The sequence below is a fragment of the Alosa alosa genome, chromosome 1 (assembly GCF_017589495.1).
Source record: "Alosa alosa isolate M-15738 ecotype Scorff River chromosome 1, AALO_Geno_1.1, whole genome shotgun sequence".
NCBI classification, from domain to species: domain Eukaryota; kingdom Metazoa; phylum Chordata; class Actinopteri; order Clupeiformes; family Clupeidae; genus Alosa; species Alosa alosa.
Window position 1 is genome coordinate 6,126,728 of NC_063189.1, and position 22,828 is coordinate 6,149,555.

The 22,828-nt window shown below is 40.6% G+C and overlaps 1 long non-coding RNA gene across 1 annotated transcript; it reads left to right on the forward strand.

Annotated features, from left to right (window-relative positions):
• Positions 1–525: 525 nt before the first annotated feature.
• On the forward strand, positions 526–22,384 carry LOC125303279. Its single transcript, XR_007195043.1, has 3 exons — positions 526–576; positions 948–1,036; positions 22,009–22,384. It is a non-coding gene; the product is annotated as an uncharacterized LOC125303279 (long non-coding RNA).
• Positions 22,385–22,828: the final 444 nt, after the last annotated feature.

Sequence of the window (22,828 nt, forward strand, 5' to 3'; positions counted from 1 at the left end):
CACATCATTGCAAATCTCCTATGATGCATCTTTCTACAAAATGATTTGTCTTCTGTATCATTAAGTTATTCAAAGGCTAACATAACGCCTTACATCAGAGCTTTAGGCTTATGTAATTTCAATCAGCTACAGACAATCAGTGGCAGACAGAGCGTGTCACTTAGGCGAGTATTTCTTAACTGCCCTGGCCTTGGGACCTTGAATTTCCCATAGTCATTAAGTCGCGACCCATGTTTTAGCGCTTAAGCCAACTGATGCGGTGAACTATGAGGTAGCGTTGGACACTCAAAGTGCCTGTACTTGTTTGGAACATGCTGATGTTGGACACATTTGCAACATTTGCAACAGTCCTGTGTTGCCTTTCGAAGTAGGCTACTCGACAGGTTTGTTTGACAGGGTGCTTTGTTTCCATGTGGCGTTTTAGTTTTTATGGTCTCATGCTCTCATGTGCCAGCAATTCACTGCACACCACACACTGGTTTCTGTCCCTTGTCCTCAACAAAAGTAAATTCATTCTTCAAATATCCAGGTTCCGCAACCCACCAGTTAAGAAACACTGGCTAAGGCCATGGATTGGTGAGTCACATCATTGCAAATTTCATATGATGATGCATCATTCCACAAAATGCCTAAATGCAGCCATGCCTAAATTCTGCTTACTGCACATTAATTATAGACTACTATATTAAAATATAATATTCAGTATTCATTATTGAATGCTTAACTGGAATGATGTCTTCCCCTATCCTATTTAAGCTAGCCCACCCACCATCAACTTAAGATGAATGCTTTTTTAATGTAATCATGCCAGTGTCTATCTGGCCTTATAAAAACACCAGTATTCTATGAAACAGTTTTGACCTGGCCAGGTCAAATGTAGGTCTTTGTATTGTCCATAAGCCATGTGTAGGATAACTACAAATGACTTTATCCATCTTCATAAATAGGTTGTGAGGAGTACAAACTTCAGACATCTCTGCCTTGGGATCTTCCACATGACCTGTCTTGCAAGTGGAACAGAGAACTCGACTGACTGGTAGGCCTATGTGTTTGTTTATTATTTTTTGTAAAGAAACTAATGTGATTCAAGTTGGACTTGCAACCTGTTTTTTTAGCAAGCTAGTATGAGCCAGTCAACATTTCTGCTGCTCAGGCTCGACATTTTTGAGTATTTGCTGTAGTAAGAATCATTTAAATTTCGGAGACCAGTTGCTGTTAGGGGTGTATATGGGAAGTTGCCTACACTGGGTACACACTGGTGCATTCTTGTTGGGGAGAATGGTTATTGTGTTTCAATCCTGGGCAGGATTTGCACATTCAGGGGTGTACATACTAGGTAGGATTTATTTGTGTAGTGTAGAGACCTCAGCCATAGAAAGAGAGAGTTGATGTTGCCACCACACGATCAAAAGTTCCAAAACACCTGTGCTGAATGGCTGAATCGCAGAAGGGTGGGATGTATTTCTGGATGCTGGAGGGCATAATCTAATAACTCATTGACTATCTGACCAAGTGATCAGTGCCAAAATTCCCATAATCCCGAAATTGGCATGTAAAAGTGCGCCCATCTTTTTCCACGGTCTCTTATTTTCACGGAGTGTCAATACTGTTTTCTCTACCCCTCTGGTAGCAACATTCAGGGGTGTAGACAGACCTTTCTGCTGTTGGGATCTGGCTGTGGAGGTACATTTTGTGTTGGCAAAAGTTATTCAAAACATTTCATCAACTCTGATAAACTGTTTCAGTAAACCTCATCACATCATGATCCCACCAGTCCTGGCTCCTGCTCTTTTCTCAGAGCATCCATACACACGTTTACTGAAGTAGCAGCTCCATACAAATCCGTAAAATTCAATGGTGCTGTCAAAATTAATGTGTTAATTGCCGCGATTAATTTTGAAAAAATTATATTTTCTGTATTCTGTCAAAACTAGCTAATTTTACTGAACATCCTAGTTTAATACAAGTGAATATGCAATTGGTTTCTCAAAACACGCATACCCCCAAAAATATTGTTTACAATGCCAATAGAACTCCATTTAAAATGAATGAATGAAACCAACCTTATTGCCCCGAGGGGAATTTGCTTTGCACTCAAGGGAGCCACATTGAACATTAAGCACAGACAACAACACATTAAACATTAGTGATGCACCGATATATCGGCAGGCTATCGGTATTGGCCAATATGGGCCTGTTTTGCTGCCATCGACCGATATTAGTGGCCGATATTTTCAAATCGGCGCTAGCCGCCAACCTATTCTAAAAGTGCAGATCTAAAAGCGTTCCATAGGGAGTAGCAGAGGGATATGCCAGATTAAAGTTATTTTCTTCTCTCTCCAGGGCCTAAATTTCACTGCGAGATTGAGGATATTGTGCATAATTTGTTCAAATCACGCAGACGCACACACACACACAGACACACACAGAACCACTTTGCACTTACGCAAATAGGCTACGCAACCATGACAAACTTATACATGTGGAGAGAGCTCCTTGCTAACCATCTCACTAGCTCAGGTCACGTCTGTCAGTAGTGCCCACTAAAATCATTAATGAAAATTACAAGACACTCATTTTTTCTATGATCCCAGAAAGATTTTCTATGATTTGTTGTTTTTTTGAGCATTTGTTTTTATCTAATAGTCAAGTCAAGTCCAGTCATATTTATTTATATAGCACACTTAAACGCAATGTTATTGACCCAAGGTGCTCAGAAATAAAATAAACAGTAATAAAAACAAAAAATAAAGACCAATGACAAAAAATAAAAATAAATAAAGGAAAATACATAATAATAATAAACAGATTATGATTGTAGATAAAAATAAACATATGGTTACTGAAACTACTACTACTATAGGCCTAGAGAAAGATGTATAGTGAAGTTAGATGCCAGTTAATATAATGCAGAAAAGAAATAGAAATAAGATAAAATAAATAAATAAAAAATAAAATAAAAATAAACAACCAAACAAGGGGAGAAATTAATGGACATTATAGGCCAAAGAAAATAGATGGGTCTTTTAAATTTGATTTAAAACTACCGATGGTGGGAGAGGACTTGATTTCTATAGGGAGATTGTTCCAGAGTCTAGGGGCAGCAACAGAAAAAGCTCTATCACCTTTAGTTTTAAGGGTTGCCTTTGGGACTGATAGGAGAAGTTGTGAGGAAGACCTCAGTGGCCTAGAAGGACAGTAGGGACTTATAAGGTCACAGATATACTGTGGTGCCATTTCATTTAGGGCTTTGAAAACAAAAAGTTAAACTTTAAAATGAATTCTGTAATTGACAGGTAACCAATGGAGTTGGGCCAGCACAGGACTTATGTGCATATGTTTCTTTGTTCCAGTAAGAAGCCTAGCTGCTGCATTTTGGACTAATTGAAGCCTAGCAAGGGTAGATTGGTTCAGACCTAAATACAGAGAGTTACAATAGTCCAGCCTAGATGTAACAAAAGTATGGATTACAGTTTGTTAGTCAGTATATGAGAGCCAGGGCTTTAATTTAGCTATTTGTCTTAGTTGAAAAAAGCTTCCCTTAACCACACTACTGACTTGCTTATTGAAATTCAAAGAGGAATCTAGGAAAACACCTAGATTTCTGACCTCATCTAATGACATGGAAAACATAATGAATTGCATCCACATATCCTTATGCTCAACTTTTATTCGCTAGCCTAAATAAATAGATATTATGGAATTAACAGCTATTCTAAGGATTTTGAACTTTATTAAGGGCATTGTTTGTTTATCACCTGCTACCATGAACCCATGGTCACCATTTCCACAAAAACAATAACTGCCAGGTGGACGGATAACACTCTCGGGCTGTGGTGTCTTGGAATAGAATTTCGCAGCTAACTCTGGGAGGATTCCTCGTTCAAAGAACTCTTTGGCTTTTGGCAGCATGTTAGTAAAAATGTCTTGGTCAGGGTAGATCCTCTCAATCACCATGGAGTTGGAGGTCCACACAACAGTCACAGTATTTATGTTCAGTAACCAGAAGTTGAGTCTGGATCTATGCTAAAAAACAAATGGAATAGGAATTTCTCTTGAACTTGAATTAATAGGAGGAACTCTCTGACTGAGTTATACAGTATTGACAAAAAGCAACATCTACCTATCTACCTGATCGTAATATGGATGTGTGCGCTTAAGGGTATAGGGCTCATCTCCATTCTTCTCAAGGCAAAACTTTCTGTCCAACAAAGCAGACTGAATTGAATCGTCCTTGTGGGTGAAGGGGCACTGCAAACAGTAAAGTCATTTATAATTATTTATGTATAATATTGATATTTATCTATTTTTTTTTTTTTTTTTATTTATAACTACAACTTTATTTAAAGAACCATTTTAGTCTGTGTACCTTTCTCACAACTTCCTATGCCACAGCATTTACATGACACCAAACCATCGGGTGAGGCTCCAATGTATCCATATCGTTTGCTAATATATAATCCACAATCTTGTGTCTCGAAATCCTGATGTTTTTCCTTCGCCTGAGCTGCGTAACAACTGTGAGCACCTGCTTCTTTGCTACACCCCCACTGAGTAGCTGGTGTTATGAATTTGTTGGTTTCAGGATAGCAGATCCCCATGATAAGGCTGTGGTGCATCTGTATGAGAGACAGCCTTATATTTGAAAGTAGTTACCCTCCCGGTTCTCATTCTGTACCATAGCCAAGATTGAAATTGGCCCCTAGTTTCTCTTTCCACTGCCTTTTGTTGTGCGTCTGTAATGGTACAGTATTTAGCAGCCTTGGGGATTGTTTATGTGAGTACTTCATCAAAGGTTGCATCAGTCAGTTCCTTGTCGTACAGTGCAGTTAGCAATGTAGGTAGGTCGGGCTTGAGAGATTTAGGAACATAGGCATTAGAATATTTAGGAATAAGTCACAGAATAGCTGGTTTGGAAGGGCAGTTATGCAATGATGCAAGAAAGGTATCAAATTGTTCAGGTGACTGAGTAATATAAGGTCAAAGTGAGTGTTCAGAAGTGTCTGACTGAATAAGTCAATGTCCTTTACTCTTGCAAAAGGCACACATTTTACAGCTGCAGGCAAAACCCAATATGCCTTTTTATCAGTTACTTTTAAGGTCTCACAGCGTTTTACACCAGCCTCGATGGCCCACAGTAACAAAGCAACATGACTACAACTTTCCCCTAGACCGGCCATGCAGTCACAGTGTGCTGCCAAAATCTTCCATTTTCTTCACATGACACAAGGTGTCAGTGGTTTCTGACGTTTTCTGAGAATGATTAACCTGAGAAAAATGATTAAAAAACAATTTTATTTAAAGAAATTAATTTGAACAGTTAAGTATAGGCTACACTACCCTATATCGCTTCAATGTAACCTATTAGTAGGCTACCATACCTGTCAACATTTGGCTTTGAAAATGAGGGACATTATATTCTATGATTGGTGTTCATAGGCAAATGTAGCCTATGCTGCGTTTGGTGAGCTGTAGCTGTAGACGGGTGAAATCTAGTGGTTGAACTGGATATTAGGCCTACTCTATTGACCTACTAACCTAGCTTACTATGTAGGCCTAGTGCAATGCATTTTTTCATGTCCAAAATATTGTATTTCCTGCACCAGAATTGCAAAAAAAAATTTGACAGTTGAAGTAACCTTGTGGAGTTATTTTCTGTAAGAGTAAAATCGTATGTCATATGCCATTGGAAACGTCTCCATTAGCTACAAGGGTATTTTGGGTGGGCTTTATGTAACCGGAAGAGCCTCTTCAGAAATAGCCAACTGGTCATTGGCGTGTCGTACTATACGCAATTCATGAGATCAGTCTGAAATCCAAATGAAGGAAACACCTTGAATATTGCTGCTGGCGTTGATGCTAGCAATGCGGACTCCTACTCCTACCTGGAGTAGGATAGGGACTTATATAAAACTAATGGGCATGCAGTACAAACTTGATTTTGTCTGATTTGACACGGAATGACCCAGATAGAATACAATGATGAGTTCTATACTTATTTGTGGAATTTTACATTTTCTTGTTTATATCTGTTTGACATATCCCCAGAAGTTGAATTTCTTATAGGGTATGTACTGCATTCATTTACCTCCATCATCTGCACTGAAAACCTTTTAGCCCCTCTTTGACAAAGCTGGCATGCTACTGCTGCAACCTGGTTGCTCTGCATCAGCTGGTAGAGACAACAAGCCAGACAGGGCCTTTGATGCCTCTACTGCTGTCTTCTCCCTTTTGACAAGTCTGTAAGACATAAAGATACATACATTGCTGTCTTGTAACTCTGCCTTGGTAGATAATGTCATCATTGGACTACAATGCCTTTTAGTTTATACTAACCTGTAACACTTGGCTGCTGTTTGTTGCCGATGGCACATTAGGTCAGACAAGTTGGCTGACCGTTCAGGGCAGTTTTGGTGGGTTTGTGTTACTGCAGTCGTCTGCATTAACGTGCATGTTATAGAGCTGGCCAGTCCAGCCTTGTTCCAAATGGACTGGGCTGCCCGGGCCGACTTGGCTGCTTTCCAGAGCCTTTCCCTGCCATGACAAACACTGCATCAGCTTGAGGAGAGACCTGTGGCCGAAAAATGTCTGCAAACAGATGCAGCCATCTCTTCAGCTCCTCGCTTACTGTACCACAACCTTGGCAGGCCCCGCCATGTGAGCCGTTTTGTGCTCCTTAACCGAGATTATGGTAGCACCTTCCAGGTCTCGGGATGAAATGAGTTCCTGGTGCGTCATGTTGGCCAGGACTCCAGTCCTGTTGGCATTTTGTAGTATAATGCTGGTCATTAAAAAATCACGGACCCATATTCACATATTCAGTCTGGCTGATTGGTTTCTTTTTGTGTTGCAGCCAGACCCAGAACCTTTATTGCCTCCATGGCCGCATGACTCTTTTTGAATATGTTTATGTCCTCGGCCGTGAGTAGGTTTTGTATGTCGGAATCCATTTTCTGCAGAACTCTTTTGGTTCGCTCTTCTGTAGTAAGCGATCCATCGTGTGACCATCTCTTTCAGGTCTTCCAGTTGGGGTCTATTTTCTGGGTCCACTGAAGTAAGGAGATGGGATATCCAGTGTTTTAAACTGGAGAGGTATGATCGAATAGTAACTGGAAGGAACTTATTTCTTATACAGTAGGTCTCCAGGAATTGCTCCCAGAGACCTTGTTTATTGAGGGGACTTCCAGCAGTAAATTCAATTATTCTTGCCTGTTTGGCATGCTGGTAGGCTGAATTGTTTTTTTGTTTGTTTTTTTTTTGTTTTTTTTTGACCCACCATCAGGAGAGGAAAGCCAATTTATAAACTCTTTAAATTTGGGGGCTAATTCTTTTTTGTGTGTTCACGTTTGGTTTTAATGTCACCATGCATGAGGCGCATGTGCTGGGACATTCTTTTGACAAATCTCTTACATCCCGCCACAGGACACTTCCTCATCGTGTGTCGGTCTTTTGTAGAGATGCCGTGCCTCAGTCCTAAGTTCTGGACTGCAAGACGGGCCTTCTCCATTGTCCAGGAATGTACGGTTCTTAAGTGCCGCAGAATGTGGTTAGCCTTGCACCCTTACACTGGGCACGGCTTTTGTTTCCGACACCTGCCGTCTTTTGTGACGACCTCCTTCAACACTTCTTCAAGTGGAATATTGGCCCTGCCCTCCTTGGTTGTAATTTGTTTTGTTGTTTCCTCACTTGAAATTGAAGAAGTGTCCTCTTTTCTTGGGCTATAGAGAGAGCCACTCGAATAATCACTTGAATTTGATTTCATCTGGAAATGAAAATGATATTGTTAGATTTCAAACATGCCTGTATGTGATATTGAACAAAAGACTAGCAATTGTATGATCATAGGCTATTTCTTAGTAAACTTAGGCCTATGATGCTTTTCTTGGTGACAATGAGTGTGTTTTGTTTTGCCTTTTAAAATGATGTTTTGCTTTGTTAGTGTATGGTTAATAGGTAATTTTCGGATGTTGTATGTATGTGAGTGCATAGTTTTATTCGCAAACATACTTAAGTCTGCGTGTGTGTGTGCCTAGCTTTATTCACATACTTACGTGTGTGTGAGGGAGAGAGACAGAGAATCCATGCATGTCTATCCCCACATATCTATTTGATTGTGTCTCACTTTAACCTTTTACATTAAACTTGAAAGCCAATTACTAGACACTGTAAACAAGGCATAAACAAGCCATACACAAGGTTAGTCCAATAACAAACAGAAAGCTAGTAACAAATCTCACTATAAACAGTGAAGGTGAAAAGTCAAAAGCCACTTAACTACTTTACTGCTTACCCGCTGTACTACTTACAATGCATTGCATTTGCAAAAAAAATTATTTGATAGAACTTTGTCACTCAGTTGTGAGCGATGGGGTCTCATTATCACCCACACATGACTGAATACACGTTCAACAGGTGCACTTGATGCAGGGATAGCCATAACTCTTACAGCCACCTTGAACAAAGAGGGGAGGGTGTGCTTATTTATGGCCCAAAACTGAAGGGAGTTCTGTTTATCACAAACGTCCAAATAGTGGTTCAGCTGAATATGGGGACTGGAACCCGAATCTCTCTTCCGTTTCTTGCGGTATGCTGAGAACAGTCCGGACTGATGCTCTGGGTCAGCCATTGTTATTGGCTCCTCTTGCTCATGGGGGTGGTGTGTTGGAGTGGCCTTGTATGCCTCTTTAAGAATCAAGTCTAAAGTGCAGAAGCAAAAACAGTGATCACAAAAAGCATGCAGGTAGAGTAACAGACAAAACAGTCATAATAACACACAGCTAGGTTAGGCAAACGTGTAATGACAATCTGTACCATGTACTGAAATGTTCTTTTTAAGCCTAGTTGACATTAGCCTAAATTGTATTTACTATCAAAAATATAACATGCCTTTGATCATCATAGACACAGACTCCTTGATATCTTCAGGGACCAAAATGTCATGGGTCAACCACATGTTGCCAAATGAAGGATCCAGCAGAGCAGCTTTTAGATAAAGAGGGTCAGAGAAAGGCTCTAATGGCCCATCATCCTGTCCATCTTCCATCCTCACGTTCACAAAGATCTCTCTGAATCTTCTTTTAAGGGACCTTTGCAAGCTACAGATCAAGCCACCTAAGTAGCGCACTTCCTGTTTTTGATTTTCTAGGTGGTGATTTAGAGAAAGGACACAGGGCACCACAGCACCTTATAGTCACATTTCTTTCTCCTTGTGTGATCTGTGGCTTCTGCAAAAGGCTGAAGGACATGTACAAGTTCCTGTATCTGATTCCACTCTCTAGCTGTGAATACTGTCTCCTTGTGTCCGACATTTGCAAGAAGTGTAGAAAGTTTTAGGTGGTCAGAGCTAAGCACCACTCTCAGTTGCCTCTGTGTAGAATTCCAACGTGTGGTAACGGGAGGCAGGGATTCTGCGCTGTCCAAACTCATTCTCAAAGTTCTCCTTGAAAGAGGTGCTTGTGTGGAGCAGGGTGCTCATCCTGGAGGCTTTGGCAAGGGCTGCACTAACTACTTTGGTCTCTTTGAGGCCATCTTCTACAACCAATTGAAGTGTGTGTGCAAAGCATTGGAGTCTTGTCTGGGATTTGGAACAGAGTGATGCTTCAACCCTCTCTTGCTCTTCAACTGTCGGGTCGTTCCAAATGTCAGAATCATCAAGGTCATCTTCTGCCTCTTCTTGACCTGGAAAACATGTACTGAATGCTTTTTTCATGTTTGCTGCATTATCGCTGATTATGTGTTCAACCTTTCTCTTGATCTGGAAGTCTTCACATATTTGCTCTTCACAAATTCTCTCCGGTATGGGAACCTTTTAAAGCGGTTGCACGCAAGCAAGTGGGATTTCAATTGCAGACAGTCATCTTCCCTACTGAGCCAGTGAGCTGTGACCCCTAGAAATCCTCTCATCCTACGGTCTCACCATATGTCTACCGTCACTGACACGTTGTCTATCTTGGCCAAGTCAAATTTTAACTTTGTCCGCCTTTCTTCCACTACATCGTCTAGCTTTGACGTAATCGTTCGTCGACTTACAGGGGAGTACTTGCTGTCCATTGAAGCTTTTGTGTTCAATGATCGACAATGGCATGTTGAATTGATAATGAGGTCTAAAAGTATTGAGTTTGTAATGGCTCTCTGCTGGGGGTGGCTGGTGTTGTAGAGTGGGACAGTCCTGGATTCAATAAATTGGGAGATTGGAGGCTGATCTGTTTCAAAAGTTGCCTTGGTGTGGACATACGTTTCATATCTAAACAGTAAACAGAGGGAAGAGAAGCACAAATAGATTCAGACCATATATTCATTGCATAGTTTAGCAATAAATAGTTCTCATTTTAAATAAAACATTTTGATATTTAACAGTTTCAAACTGTTATTCAATTCTGTCAGTAGTATTTATTTTTGCACTAACAATATCTTAGTAGCACTGCACCTTTATTGTTGTAAGTCACTTTGGATAAGTGTCAACTAAATTACTTGAAATGTAATGTTTAGGCCTAGCTTTCATACACAAGAGCAGTGCTGGAAGGTAGTGTTCATCATTCCATGCCTCATTTGATGGTTAATAGATCACACACAATAACCTTGACTAATACACTAAGATACAGTAGGCCAATGCAGTGATATAGAGAAATGACACAATTTTCTTTAAGTAAGTACGCAAATAATCAGATAACGCTACTTAATTGTGTTAAATGTCATCACATATTATTTTCTCTCCCTAAATGTTGAGGTGGGTTGCCTAGTACCTCCTCTATGGAGCCATCTCTACATGCTACGTGGTGAATATGTGGTGGGTGAAAGACAGCCACCCGTCATCTCAATGGAGCCCAGCCTGAGTTGGCAAACCCTATACCAGCCCAAATTGAAGAAAAAAAGGCAAATCAATCAGATAAGGCTACAGTCAAAATGTTGATATGCCCGACGACAGAATACTAGAGCTACATTGAGCTACTACATTAAGGTTTTAGGACTCTCAATGCAATATTATAAGTATACTTTAGTCTCATATGAAGCTAAAAATGTCCTGTCTGTATTGTTGACGGTTTACTTACTGACCGTTGTTACTACTACTGTAGCCTAACTTATGGGATAGGGACGTGTTTCAGGGGGAAGGAGGGAAAGAGGGAGTGGCTTACTTTACATTGCCGTTGCCATAGAAATCGTTTTTGCTAGCATAGAAATCAGGAAAATACTTAGACAGGAACATGTTTCACGTTGCCATTTAACGTTAGTGCAATTTCCTGTTAACTAAAAAGTATAATCGATTCGAAGCCCGTTCTTAACACTCCTCAAACTTGAAGTTAGGTCTTTATCAGACTTCTGACTAGCTGCTATGGTAGCGTTAGCTAAAACAATTAGGCTGACTTCATAACTTACCTTTCCTTGGGGGATTTGAAGTGTCTAATGAAATTCAACGTGGTGGTGGTTGTCGGAAATGTTTGTATTATTGCATTCCTTGCAAACTGCCGTTCGTTTCTTCTTTGCCTGGTCAGATGTGTAATCCTTATAGCCAAACTTTATTATTTTCGGTGTAGAGGAAGGATCTATGATTACTAAACTAGCCAGTCTCGTTTAGGCTGCAGGTCTGCTGCGTCACTTGATAATCACGGTTTCCCGCGCATGCAATAGCACCCAATCACCTAATCAGATTCTCATCTGTAGGCTATATGGATTTTCTAAATTTGTTAAGTTAACTATTCAATATCAGAGGGGAAAAATATTTATTTATTAAACAAAGTCAAATCATTTGACTGAGTCTCAAGTCATGACTATCAAGTCTAAGTCAAGTCGAGTCTTTTTTGAATGTTTATCAAGTAAGTACTAAGTCCTAAAATTTGCGACTCGAGTCTGACTCGTCAAGTCATGTCTGGTTATTGGGGTTGAATTTATCTCCACTTAAATATTGGGGATATAAGCCCCCTATTCCAGATCTCAAGAAGCAGCCAGCTTGAACAAGGTTAAATAGTTTTAAGATGACCCTGTGCAGCTCAGGGGTGCTATGTTTCAGCATCTGTTTTTACATTGTCAGGTCCACATGCTTTTTTAGGTTTGAGTTTCAGGAGTGCTTCCGCTAATTCTTAAGATGTGATTTTCAAGGAGGTGTAATTTTTGCATTATAATTTCTTGGCCAGTTGTGAGGTTATCGGGAGGGATTTTCTCATAGAGTTGCATGAACAAATTCCTCCATGTTTCTCCATCTTTCAGTGTGTTCCACTTTTCCCAAAACTGATTGTGGTTGATGGAGCTTTCAGTTTCCTCTAGTGTTGCATTATAGAGTTCGTTTTTTCTTTTGAATCATTTGTTTATATTCTTTGAGTTTTTTTGCAGTAATTGTCTCTCATGGTTGCCAGTGTTTTTGATTAGATAGTTGTCTGAGATTTTTCCTCATCACATCACACTCCTTATCAAACCATTGCTCTTTGTGGACTTTATTTTGGGGTTTAGAATTACCTCTTGAGAGGTTTGCTTTATGTGCAATTATGTGGTATAATTCATTTACTTGATTTACAGCTTTTTTAACAGCTGGTGGATATGGATGAAACTTTGTTAGTAAAAAAATTATTAATTTTATTAGTAATTTCAGTGGAGTTGGCTGCATTGGTGAATTTTTTTTCTCTCTCTCTCTCTCTCTCTCTCTCTCTCTCTCTCTCTCTCTCTCTCTCTCTGACTAGTGGGTCTATGTAACGGCTAGGTTGTTAACCGTATCATTTTACACAATGCTTACCTTTGCAATGAGCAGTCGTTTCATCTCTACATTAGGGGTGTAACGGTACGCAGAAGTCACGGTTCGGTTCATACCTCGGTTCGGACATCACGGTTAGGCTGTACCACCTAGTGTCAAACAGTCTCTTCCCTGAGCTATCTGCAACAGCCTGAAGTGTGTAAGATGTAGGCTAAACAGTATAATAAGTACCCAGACTCCATCTGTTAGTTGTAAACAAAATAAGACAATCAGATATAAAACTTAAAATAGGCCTACAGCATGTCTTATTTCTGAAAGTGCAAATTACATTGAATAATGATTTTTAAAAATCCACTTAAGCAAGACCTTCAACATCTGTGTTTAGTTGTATATGGAAGGGTCTACAATTTGCCTCAATATTTTTCAGTGTGTGTACAGTAATAATCTAGCCTACTAACTGTGAAAAATATCACACTATTTTGCCCTATTTTACAAAAATGAAATTGCTCCTTTCATTTCATAAACAGACTACAACTAGAAGTCACATGACTTTGCCCTTCGACGTTAACTCACCGTAGCATGGTTTGTTTATTAGCCTGGTTAGCGTTGACACTTACTGTCTATGCACTTAACACTACCAGCTCCTCATGAGAAGTTACAAGTTACCCCAACATAAAGGTAATTACCACGCGATTTACATAGCTTTCTGTCATTACAAAATCATTTAATTTAGGCCATAGGTTTTGGCTCTATTTGTATGTGTATCCAAAGGCTGGTGAAGCGCAGGGGAAGTTTTTTTTTTCTCATTTCAGTGATTGGTAGCCTACATCATCTGGGTGATTGCTTCGAATATGTGTAGCATATATTTCCACTCACATACCCAACAACTGCTGAACAACATGACACACAGTTTCTTATCCACCACTCTCTCGCCCTGTACTACTGTAACTGAAGTTCTCAAACTTGCGAAGAGACCAGCGGATCCTCTAATGTGTGTAACCTTAGTGCTACTATCTCTGACTGACTGACTCGACCAACTACCTGACAAAAAAACGCATAGGCACCAATCAGAGCTTCAAAGGCGAGGCTACAGATTAGCGTTAGGTGTCGCTAAAGAACTGCTGTAACTCTCGCTACTTAACAGTAATTGCGCATGACATTAATTAATCCGCACACGAGTTTTATGTTTTTTTATACCGTGTATTCTCCGTGTAAATTCATGCACAGAACTGTGACGCCCGTACCATTTCGGTTCAATACGAATGCATGAACCGTTACACCCCTACTCTACATTCTTTGCAGAGAACTTCTCTTACCCATCCATTAGCAAAGTTTTGATAGCACTTTAAGCTTTTGTAGCTCATCAAGCTCTCCTTCGTGTAGCTCTTACTGAAAAGTAAATACATCCCTACATGGATGTAAGTGACCCTAGGCCACAGAACCACATCATCTTTGATGACATTTCATACCCCTTGACATTTCATATGGGTCGTTTGCCGAAATGATATAGGTATAGGTAATAGTGGAGTGAAATTAAGTCCATGCAGCTCTAACAGCCTGGGAGAAACATTGATGCCCTAATATGTAATGTGATTAGTGCACAGTGGGACCGGTGGTGGATGAGCTGATGCATCCCAGCTGTTGGCGTTTAATTGAAGAATATGAGATTTATTCAGAAATATGGGAAAATTTGTCAATAAGCCTTATAGTTTTTTTGTAACGATCATACAGAGTCTCTTAAGAAGAGCAGTCATCATCGGCATAGAGGCTGATTTTGTGGTGAATATTTGATGGTTGAATCCCTTTTAATGTTTTGTTTGACGCTTGTTTTGATGGATGGCTGCTGCTAGTGGTTCCATAAAAATGATGAATAGTGAATGGTAGAGTGGGCATCCTTGTCTAGTTCCTCGGTGCAGAGTGAAGCTATGTGATGTTGGTCCATTGGTGATTACGGTCGCTGATGGTGATTTGTAAATAAGTTTGATCCAATTAAAGGGAAACTTGGCAGGATTTCTGCCTCTGCTGGAGAAATTGTGCATTATGCTATTTCAAACTGTGGAAAAAGGTAACGATAAAGCACATGGATTTGTTTACAAGCTAGCAAAACGGTTAGCATAAGTTTGGCAGACAATGTGGATGTTACAAGGTAAGAAACACGATTTAAAACAAGTTTCTTGTTTCTCACTTCTCTTTCCGGGACGGTAGTCGCAATGTTGCAAGGTTGGTTTTCCACCTGGGGACGCTAGGGGCAGCGGGAAAAGTCACCATTTTCACCGGAACAGGTCATTTAACCATCCAAATGATTTCTAAACGGGTTTATTACGTTGAAATAGTTGCCAAGTTCCCCTTTAATAAGTGACTCTCCAAAGCCAAACCTCCCCAGTGTGTTTCCTGTTGGGGTGAGGATTATTCCTAGGTAGCTGTAGTTATTTGTTTGGTCAATTTTGGTGTTGCCAATTTTAAAGTTGTTAGTTTTCCCCTGCAGCCCTGAAAGTGTTTGGAAGATTAAGACCTTGGTTTTTTGGGGATTTATTTTTAGGGCCCACGTCTGGCAGAAGTTTGCTAGTACATTCATGTGATGCTGCAAGCCCTGTTGAGTTGGTCACAACAAAACCAAGTCATCTGCAAAGAGCAAACATTTAACTTCAGTGTCCTGCAGCATGAGTCCTGGTCTGGAGTTCTGCAGTGTGTTTGCAAATTCATCTATGTAGATATTAAAGAGTGAAGGGGCCCTGTCGGACTCCCCTACTTTGGTGGAAGAACTCTGTCCTATTATGGACAATTTTAACAATGGATTTGCTATTTGAATACATAGATTTGATTACATTGTATACTTTTCCTCCGACACCTCTCTGGATGATTTTATAAAGTAGGCCCTAATGCCAAATGGAATCAAATGCCTTCTGGAAGTCCACAAAGAAAGCGGATATTTTTCTTTTACTTTGATTTACGTATTTATCAATGAGGGTTTTAATTCTGAATATATGATCTGATGTCCGATGGTGTGGTAGGAATCCAATTTGAATTTTATACAAGACGTTGTGTTCTGTGAGGTGATCAGTTATTTTAGTGTTAATAATGCTGCAGAGCACTTTACCAAGGTTGCTGTTGACCCAGATGCCCCTGTAATTGTTTGGGTCCAGCTTGTCACCAGTCTTGTATATGGGCGTGATAAGTCCTTCATTCCAGGAATCAGGGAAGTAACCAATATTTAATATGAGATTGAATAGTTTTAGCCAGGCCAATAGTCAATATAAACTTTACGTCTGTATGTATGAGCATCTCATTCAGGATGTCATCTAAAGCACAGGCTTTTCTGGGCTGTAGTTTGTGTAGCTTTTCATCAAGCTCTTTTGGAGTTCCCAATCCAGTGGGATTGTCTTTTCTCTACTAACATGTGTGACTGGATGGTGTTGAAAGATGAGAGGCAGGTGTTTCAAGGTGTTTGTAAATTCCATTCAGGAGGGTTGTGACCGCATCTTTCACTCCCCTTTTCTCTCTATGCAAACTGTAATGTGAGCATGTGTTTGTAATTTAAGACGAATTAAAATGATCCGCTCAAAGCACTTCATAGCAACAGAAGTTGGTGCCACTGGTCCAAAATCCTTCAGTTGAACTGGTTTGGGTTTCTTAGGAACTGGTAAATTTCCCGCTGTTTTCCATATCGGGAATTTTTATGGGATTTTATGTGTCAAGTGATTTCTGAAACAGTCCTCTGAACACTGGGCTCAGTTGTTCTTTGCAGCTCTTTAGGATGGTGTCTTCCAGCCTGTCAGGGCCGGCAACTTTCCGTGTCCTTATATAGGAGAAGATCTGTCCTACTTACTGTCCCACTCACAACTTACTCTGATTGGTGCGCTTGCTCTTCCATCGAGGCTGATTGGATTGACTGGCACGTCACTCTCCCATCTCGCAATGTGTTTTATTTAGGGCATTTGCTTGCTCGACTGTATGTACCGGGGTGTTTGAGTGGTGATTTTGACCGATGATGGTTTTAATACCCCTCAACACTATATACGTGAGTTATTTACCTTGAGTTGCTGTTCAACTTTGTCTTTTATATTGTCTCTTGCCCTGTTTGTTTTTCCTGTCTGTATTTCCTGAATTTAGATGATTTGCAAAGATGTTTTTGTTTGACAGCCCTACTTTCCATGTTTTACATGTTAGCTAAGCATAGTTTAAGTGATCTCAGCCAATACGATTTTCGCTCACATGTGTTATTGCACCTGCTCTACAGTCTGTTTGCTGCAAAGTTAGCACCTTTTGGTAGAGCACATTATTCTGCATGGCTTCCTAAAAAAAAAAAATCCCAATGGCCCATCATAAGGGAAGGCCTTAGGACTGGGTCCATTGATGGAGATCCTTAGCCAACTGCTAGATGTTCGCCTTGACTTTAATATGTGTGCGATCTGTTGGAGGAATAAACATAAAAAAATCTAGTAGGCTAGGCCTACAGCAATAAAATCTAAATGATCTCAACGAAATGTAACCATAACCAAAATGATTAGATAAGTAGGTGGAACAAAGGACTCTTTAAATAGTCTATTTTTGAATGCCCTAAAATGTCATACATTTTCCAAATCAAATAGGCCCTATTCTTCTACTCTCCACTCTGTGTTTGTGGGTATCTAGAGTGGTTCAGAAGGACGTCAAAGTAGTAAAGCACATCCATGGAATCTTCAGAGAATCAGCCATGTAAAGCATCTATTAGATGTTGAACATGGCGTGCTCTGAATGGCTTGAATGGTGTTTTTCCAATTCTGTTTCTCTCCACCTCTGCTCTACAAGATATCTATTCCAGAAGAGTACTCCTAAGAGCCCAAAAGATTCTGAAGGACTCTTCTCATCCTAACAATGGATTATTCCTACCGCTGAAATCAAGAAGACGCCTATGTAGTCACAAAGCCAGAACTGAGAGACTCAGGAGAAGTTTTTATCCCCAGGCCATCCGAACTCTGAACTCACGCTATACTGACTGCACACATTCACTACTCAGCACTCTCAAACATTTCCCAACCCTGAACTCACACTATACTGACTTTGCACTCATTCGCCCTCACACTCATGACATACATGACTTTTTAGCACTTTTACATCCCTCTCCTATGCTACAGACCTTTTATTTATTTTCTTGTTTCATCACACGCCAAAACACACACACCCAGGCCATCAGCACTCACTGTACACATTCACTACTCAGCACTCTCAAAACATTTCCAACACACACACTTTGCACTCATTCCTCTCCCTATGCTACAGACCTTTTATTTATTTTCTTGTTTCATCACACGCCAAACACACACACTTACATCATCACTGTCATCACCTCACATGCATACAGCACACTGCTTGCTACAGTAAGCCTCCTCTACATACTTACAGCACACTGCCCCCACCTACCCACACCCCATCCCCAACACACACACAAAAAACACACACACACTTACATCATCACTGTCATCACCTCACATACATACAGCACACTGCTTGCTACAGTAAGCCTCCTCTACATACTTACAGCACACTGCCCCCACCTACCCACACACACACACACACCTACATGACTTTTTAGCACTTTTACATCCCTCTCCCTATGCTACATAGACCTTTTATTTATTTTCTTTGTTTCATCACACGCCAAACACACACACTTACATCATCACTGTCATCACCTCTGAACTCACACTATACTGACTTTGCACTCATTCAAGCCTCCTCAGCACTCATGACCAGCCTCATGACCCCACACACACACACACACACCTACATGACTTTTAGCACTTTTACATCCCTCTCCCTATGCTACAGACCTTTTATTTATTTTCTTGTTTCATCACACGTCAAAACACACACACACATATCTGACTTTCTCCAACTTTTTGCACATCTCCATAGAACTTTTATTTATTATTTTTGATTTCTCCTCCATCTATCTACCCACGTCCTTGATTGCCTAGCCTTTCTGCCCCCCCCCACCCCATCCCCAACACACACACAAAACACACACACTTACATCATCACTGTCATCACCTCACATGCATACAGCACACTGCTTGCTACAGTAAGCCTCCCTCTACATACTTGCTGCACACTGCCCTCCCCTACATACACACACAGCACATTGTCTTCAGGATCTTCTCCAACACACATCCTCTACATACTTACAGCACACTGCCCCCACCTACCCACACACACACACACACACACACAGTCACTGCTCCACTCCCCCCCCCCACACACACATCTTAACTGTCATCACTACATACATCATACATACAGTACTCTGCTTGCAATGGTAAGTCCCTTCACCATACTTGCAGTACACTGCCCCAACTTCCCCTACATACACAGCACATTGTCTCATGATAAATTGCACACTGCCCTCTCCCCACATACACAGCACACTATCCCATCTCCCTTGTCATCCCCCCCAACACACACACCAAGACCCCTGGCAGTTGGGTTAGCCCCTTGAGCCGTGGATCTGCCCAAGGTTTCTTCCTTGGTAAGGGAGTTTTTCCTTGCCCCTGTTGCTCTTGGGAGCTCCTTGTTGGTGCCCCCCCCATCCCAATCCTCCCCCACCTTTCTTATGCAGCCCTTGCCACTTAATGTATTAAACCCCTCTTCTACTGCACTTCTACCCCACCATAATTTCACTGCATTTCTTACATCCAGTAACTATATGCATGAGACAATAAACTTCCTTGTATAGAGGGCAACTTAAGTAGTCAAGTCAACTTTATTTATGTAGCGCATTTCATACACAGAGGTCATTCAATGTTCTTTACATAAACAAAAGCAAACAGGAATAGTTGATAAAAGCATAGAAGGGCAATAGTCAAAGTATAGTTTAAAAAGTAAATAATAATAATTAATAAGAAAACATAAAACACACAAGGTGATGGTACATAAAAGGGCAATAATTTAAGTGTTTTAAAAAGTAATAATTAACGAAAATAAAAACATAGTATCTATGTTTTAATAGTTTCTATTAACATTTTAGCTGAAAGACTTTCCCAGATTTAGAAATGTAAAAAGTAAGTGATCAGTTAGCAGAAAGCCTCTGAGAAAAGTTTGGTCTTAAGTCTAGATTTAAAACTGGCTACAGTTGGGGCCTTTTTGATGTCATCAGAAAGTTGGTTCCAGAGCTGAGCCGCATAGCAGCTAAAAGCTGCTTCACCATGTTTAGTTCTAACAGTAGGATTTACTAGCAGGTTTTTCACCTGGGACCTGAGAGGACAAGAAGGTGTGTACTGCTGAAGCATGTCTGGTAGGTAATTTAGTCCCATTCCATTTAGTGATTTATAAACAAGTAGAAGCGCTTTAAAGTCAATTCTGTGACTTACTGGTAGCCAAAGCAGAGACTTAAGTATTGGAGTAATGTGGTCAATTCTTTTAATTTTTGTGAGAGCCCTAGCCGCTGCATTTTGTATCATCTGAAGCTGTTTGATAGTCTTTTTAGGAAGGCCTGTGAAAAGCCCATTGCAGTAGTCAACCCTACTGGAGATGAATACGTTTTTGGGTTGGTATTAGGCTGTTAAAAAGCTGCCTGGTTATTGGCATTGGTCTCTGCATACTTGCAGGGTGTGACATATGCTGGGGTGGAGATGCTGATGGGTATTCAGGGGAGTTGAGGTGGGGTGTAGCTTCCACATGTTCAGTCTCCATTTGACTGCTTAGGTAGTTCACTTTCCACAGTAATTCCAGCAGTGTCCATGTTATCAGACACTGGTATGTCAGCATGACTCTTCTTTCCTGATGGTGTCTCCACAGCCTTGGTAGGTTTCTGCAGCACTCCAACATAGTTTCTCCTCATGTTCATTTGTTCCAGTGGATGTGGCTGGGCATTGTTGAGCGGGATATTCCTCCAAGGTCTTTATTTCAGTGGGGGCTACCGGGTGATTGTCAGTGGGCCCTACAGCAGGGGGGGTTCGGCATGGCTCTGTTTCAGCTTGTGCAGAGTGTTTCGGTTTACCTGTTGATGTCTTGTTCCGTCTGAACGGCTACTGAGCGCTTATCAGAGGGTCGGCTCAAGGTTGGCAGCAAAAATGCTGGGTGGTGCAGAGAGAGGCGATAGTTTTCACTTAGATTTTGGCTCCAATCCAACTGAGTTCTGTGCTACTTGGTCTGAAATATTCTCTGCGATTCCAGAAAAGGTTAAAATTGTCAAAGTTCATTCCAACTGAAAAGCATGTTTTTGCGAGCCAGGTGTTTAAACTGAAAAGTCTTGAAAAAATACAAAGCTTCCCTTGGCTGGGAGTGGACCACTGATGAAAATTTGTATTCCAAGCTCATATAGGACAGAAAAAAGTTCCTTGAAATCTTCTCGGACATACAACTGCTCTTTGTAAATGTCATTTGCTCCTACATGCACAATGATGCATTTGATAGTAAGAAGTCTGTTCTTTGTCTCAGACACTGATGCATTTGGAAAACAGTGCACAATCATCCTTTTCCCATCTATATGTCTCACAGCAGAGTCACCATACAAGGGTTGTGGGATGGACAGGTGCCAAGTGCTGTTCTTTGTCTGTGCACATTATTCTTGGAATCTGTTCCCTGGGAAGTTCCCTCTCATGTCTCGGAGGCATTCAAATCTGTTTGATAATCTTAGGGGCTGTGGGTTTTCCTTTGGGCCCCAAGTCTTGTCTGATCTGGCTCTATTTCTAATACCAGGCATACATCTAGGAACATATGAATTTACTGGTGTTAAGGTAGTTGCAGTTCCTTTTGTATTTTGTTTTCTAGCATGTTCTGTACTCACATTAGGCTTTGTTAAGTCAATGCATTCATCCGCTCCATTAGTAGTGATATCAGCCTGTTTGGGTACATTCTCTGCATTCATCCGTCTTTGATTGAAGGGCAATCAATCCTTGATTCTAATGTAGAAATCCTCTGTTCAAGCTCAGTACATTTTCCACAGGATTTCTTGGGTCTTCCCATTTTGTTTTAATCCAACTTAAAGGTGACTTGCTGTTCAGTTTCCCGTTCACTTAACTCGCTCCAGTAAAGCTGTAAAGTCTTTTTTCAAAACTAACCACTAAACTAAAATATACTGGCTTCACTATCTTTGACCAAACTTGTTAATAAAATAAAGAGAGAAAAAAAGGAGAGAAAATTGCTAGAAAGGATAAGAAAGGTTAAGCAGGAGCAATGTGAAAAGCGTCCTACTCACTCGAGTAGGAGGAACGAAACTTGTGTAGTGGTAGTAGTGATTGTGTTTTGATGTAGTCATAATATTAGGACAAGTTTATTCATGTCCCTGTCATTACGTGTTGCCAAGACATAAGGTTCGTCATGTGACCACATCATTCATCTCTTCTGTGTAGGTGTTGATGAACTAATGACTGTCATCAGTCCCTGCTGAGGAAATGGATTCTGGTGTGAGTGCGAGTGAGTGTGGCTGTGGGAGGCAATACAACATGAAGATTTCTTGCAGCTTCTCAAATCTGGCCTGGTCTTTAGACTGAAGGCAAGCCAGTGGTACAGGTAAGCACAGTAAGTGGTTGAGCATGCATACCAATTAACATGGTGGTGCAGCACGTCATGCTTCAGTTCAGTGTGCGGTGGCAACTCCGCAAGTGGAACCGCCTTTGGAACATCAACACGGTGAACGTGACACGTTGCTTCGAGCCAGATGGCATCCCTCTGGTTGGTGTTGGGAGGTATAGTGCATGTATTCACAGCGCTTCACTTTTTCCACATTTTGTTATGTTACAGCCTTATTCCAAAATGGATTCAATTAATTTTTCCCCTCTATTCTACACACAATACCCCATAATAACATGAAAAGGTTTTTTTTTATTATTATTATTATTTTTGCAAATGTATTAGAAATAAAGAACGGAGAGGGGGGAAAAAAAATATATATAAAAATATATATATATATATGTGCAAATTTATTAGAAATAAAGAACGAAAATATAATATGTACATAAGTATTCACAGCCTTTGCTCAATACTTTGTTGTGGCACCTTTGGCAGCAATTACAGCATCAAGTCTTTTGGAATATGAAGCCACAAGCTTGGCACACCTATCTTTGGCCAGTTTGACCCATTCCTCTTTACAGAATCTCTCAAGCTCCATCAGGTTGGATGGGGAGCGTCAGTCCACAGGCATTTTCAGATCCTTCCAGAGATGTTCATTGG